This window comes from Myotis daubentonii, chromosome 1 (genome assembly GCF_963259705.1).
Source record: "Myotis daubentonii chromosome 1, mMyoDau2.1, whole genome shotgun sequence".
NCBI lineage: Eukaryota > Metazoa > Chordata > Mammalia > Chiroptera > Vespertilionidae > Myotis > Myotis daubentonii.
In genome coordinates, this window is record NC_081840.1 from 99762365 (window position 1) to 99766897 (window position 4533).

A 4533-nucleotide genomic window follows, 5' to 3' on the forward strand; every position below is an offset into this window, starting at 1 on the left:
ATAGACCCAAACAGGGTACACAGGGCATCACAAACAGTATCTGACATTATCCTGCATTAGAGATTGGGAAGCATAGAGGATCTACCTAATAGAAGATCTACATAGCCACAAACCCAAATAAACAGCCAAAATGGGAGATAAAAAACAAGCCCAAAATTAAAGAACAAGAGAATTCACCAGAAAATGAGCTAAATGAAATGGAGATAAGAAATTTATCAAATATAGAGAGTTCAGAATAATGATTACAAGTATGCTCAATAGCATGAGAAAAAATCTAGAAACTATGAAAAAAACAGTCAGAAATGAAGAGTGACATAGCACTAATAAAGAACACATTGGAAGAAATACACATCGGATTAGAGGAAGCCAAGGATCAGAACAATGAATTAGAAAACAGGGTAGAAAAAAAATCACTCAATCAGACAACCAAAAAGAAAAAGCAATTAAAAAACAGAAGGACAACTTAAGGGAGCTATGGCACAATATGAAACATAACAATATTCGCATCATGGGAGTACCATAATGGGAAGAAAGTGAACAGGGGATATTGAACATGTTTGAAGAAATAATGTCAGAAATATTCCATAACGTGGTGAAGGAAAAAGTCACACAAGTTCAGGTGGCACAGAGAGTCCCAAGAAACAAGATCCCAAATAGGCCCATGCCCAGATACAACATAATTAAAATACCAAAAATTAAAGACAAAAGAGAGAATCTTAAAGGCAGCAAGAGAAAAGTAATTTGTTACCTAAAGGAGCTCCCATAAGGCTATCAGCTGATTTTTAATCAGAAACTCTTCAGGCCAAAGGGAATGGCATGAAGTATTCAAAGTAGTGAAAAGCAAGGATCTGAAACCAAGATTAATATATCAAGCAAGGCTATCATTCAAAATAGATGCTGAAATAAAGAGCTCCCCAGACCAAAAAAAAAAAAAAAAAAAACACACAAAAAACAAACCTAAAGGAATTTATCATAACTAAACCAGCACTGCAAGAATTGCTAAAGGGACTACTGTAATGAGAAGAAGAAATATATAGAGAGAAACACAGGAATAAAGAATTAAGAATTAAGATGGCAAGGCTGCACTTGTGTACAGAACGAAGTTGTAGTGGCCATGGCAGGTGAAAAGGCGACAGGATCATGGCCTTGGGTGCAGGTATCACCCCCAGTTCAGTAAAGCCCCAAGGCCTTCATCATGGACTTCCAACATTGCCCTGGGTGCAAGACCAGGAGTGGGGGCATGGCCTCCTTTTCTGAGAGCAAGAGGGACTGGTGGGAGCGCCTCTGGCAGCTGGCCCTGGAGACCATCAACATCAACAAGGACTCTTATTTCATAAAGAACCACCTGGGCTTGTATGAATGCAAGCTGTGCCTGATACTCTACAACAATGAGGGAGCTACCTCATGCACATCCAGGGAAAAAAAAACACCAGACCAACTTGGCCTAGCTAGCAGCCAAGGAGGCTAAGGAGGCCCCCGCCCAGCCAGCAGTGGAGAAGGTCAAGGTGGAAGAGAAGAAGTTTGTGAAGATCGGCCGCCCGGGCTATAAAGTGACCAAGCAAAGGGACACAGAGATGGGCCAGCAGAACCTCCTCTTCCAGATCAACTATCCTGAGATCACTGACAGTATCATGCCACGCCACTTCTTCATGTCTGCCTACAAGCAGAGGATCGAGCTCCCAGACAGACGCTGCTGATGGTTGCTGAGCCCTACGAGATCATTGCCTTCAAGGTGCCAAGCAGAGAGATTGATAAGGCCAATAGCAAGTTTTGGACTCACTGGAACTGGGAAACCAAGCAGTTCTTCCTTCAGTTCCACTTTAAGATGGAAAAGCCTCCTGCCACGCCAAGCCTCCCTGCTGGGCCTTCTGGGGTGAAGTGGACACCACCCCCACTGATGAATGGTTTGCCCCCACCCCCACCTGGAGGCCTGCCTCTGCCCCCCATGCCACGCAGTGGGCCTATACCTGCTGGACCCCTGGGCCCTCCCCAGCTATCCCTCTACCCTCCAGCACCAGTGGTCCACCCACCAACATGTGGGGTTCATACCCCTGCTCCCGGGGTTCACCATCCAGCCCCAGGAATCCATCCTCCAGCCGCAGGTGTCCAACCTCCCCTGTCATCTGGAGTCCACCCCCAGGTCCCAGGGTACACCCCCAGCCCCGGAGATGCACCCCCAGCCACCTGGGGTATACCCCCTCCTCCAGGGATTCATCCTCCAACTCCTGGGGTTCATCCCCAGCCTCCTGAAGTTCATCCCTCCAATCTTAGGGTCTACTCACCCCCCCACTCCCATGCCCCCAATGATGAGACCCCTGCTGCCCTCCCTGGGCCCTGAAAACATTCCACCCCTCCCCCAGCCAACTGAAAAAAACAACCCCTTTCATTGCAAGTCTACTTTCCTGTTTTCCTGTCTTTTCTCCCTGATCAAAATTTGGTGTTTTTGTAAAGAGCTATGCCATGTCCCTAGATCTCATTAAACAGCCTTCTCAGAAAAAATGAAAGAAAGAAAGAAAGAAAGAAATACCTATCAATAATAACCTTAAATTTAAATAGATTAAATGCTCCAATCAAAAGATATTGGGTAGTTAAATGGATATGAAAACATGACCCAATTATACGCTGTCTACAAGAGACCCACCTCAAAATGAAAGATTCACACACGATGAAAGTGAAGGGATGGAAAAAATTTTTCCATGCAAATGGAAATGAACAAAAGCTGATGTAGCAATACTCATATCTGACAAAATAGACTTCAAAATGAAGGCCATCACAAGAGACAATAAAGCTCACTACATAATACTAAAGTAATCAATCCAACAAGATGATGTAACCCTGGTAAACATATATGCACTGAATATTCGAGCAGCCAAGTCTAAAAAAACAAACAAACAAAGAAAAAAACAAACAAAAACAAAACTTCTAGAGAGAGCTCAACAGCAATACAGTCATAGTAGAGAACTTCACTGGATACGTCTTCCAGACAAAAAATTAACAAGAAAACAGTGACTCTAATGATATACTAAGAAACAGTGACTCTAAATGAAAAGGTCAGATGGATTTAACTGACATTTATAGAACATTTTACCCCAAAGCTGCAGAATATACATTCTTCTCAAGTGCACATGGGTGATTCTCAAAGATAGACCACATGTTAGGACACAAAACAAGTCTCTATAAGTTCATGAAGACTTAAATTATATCAAGCATCTTCTCAGATCACAATGGAATGAAATTAGAAATCAACTACAGGAAAAATACTCAAAAACATTCAAACATATGGAGGCTAAGTAGCATTTTATTAAACAATGAATGGATTACCAATGGGGTCAAGAAATAAATAAAAAACTTCCTGGTAACAAATGAAAATGAATACACAACAACCCCAAATCTATGAGACACAGCAAAAGCAGTCCTGAGAGGGAAATTCATAGCACTTACAAGCCTACTTGAAAAAACAAGAAAAATTAATAATAAACTATTTAACCCAAAAATTTAAAGATTTAGAATGACAAGAAATGTCCAGAGTACATAGAACAAAGAAAATAACAAAGATTAGAGCATAAATAAATGATATAGAGAATAAACATAAATACAAAAAATCAATGAAACCAAGAGCTCATTCTTTGAAAAGATAAACAATTTGATAAACCATTAGCAAGAATCACTAAGAAACAAAGAGAGAGGACCCAAATAAGTAAAATCAGAAAAGAAAGCAGTGAAGTAACAACTGACACTGCAGAAATACAAAAGATTATTAAAAAAAAAATACTATGAATAGCTATATGCCAACAAGCTGGCAAATGTGGAGGAAATAGACAAATTCCTAGAAAAATACACTCCTCTAAGTCTAAATCAGGAAGAATCAGAAAACCTGAAGAGACCAATAACAACTGAGGAAATAGAAACAGTAATCAAAAAACTCCCAGCAAAAAAAAGCCCTGGCCTGGAAGGTGCCACAGGGGAGTTTTAACAAACATTCAAAGAACTATCACCTACACTTCTCAAAATACTCCCAAAAACCCAAGAGGAAGGAACATGTCCAAGCTCTTTTTATGAGGCCATCATTATCCTAATTCAAAAACCAGATAAAGACACTATAACAAAAGAATTATGGGCCAATATCTCTGATGAACCTAGATACTAAAATCCTCAACAAAATTTTAGTAAATAGGATCCAGCAATACATTAAAAAGTTTATACACCATGACCAGGCAAGATTTATTCCAGGAATGCAAGGCTGGTACAATATGCACAAATCAATGAACCCGACACATTACATAAACAAATTGAAAAACAAAAATCACATAATCATATCAATAGATGCAGAAAAAGCATTAGACAATATCCAACACCCATTTTTAGATGTTTCTTTTGATAATATTGTCTATCTTGACACCAATTTCATATTATCTTAATTACACTATTCTGTGCCACTGACCAATTTATCTATCATGATGCCATTACAGTCTCTTAATTGCTAAAGTTTTATAAGAAATATTGAATAAGGTAATGTGAATTCTTTGTTCCTAT

General features: G+C 39.8%; 1 pseudogene; it reads left to right on the forward strand.

The window, feature by feature from the left end:
- The first annotated feature begins 1195 nt into the window (after window positions 1-1195).
- Window positions 1196-2480, forward strand: LOC132230934 (splicing factor 3A subunit 2-like; annotated as a pseudogene).
- The last annotated feature ends 2053 nt before the right edge of the window (window positions 2481-4533 follow it).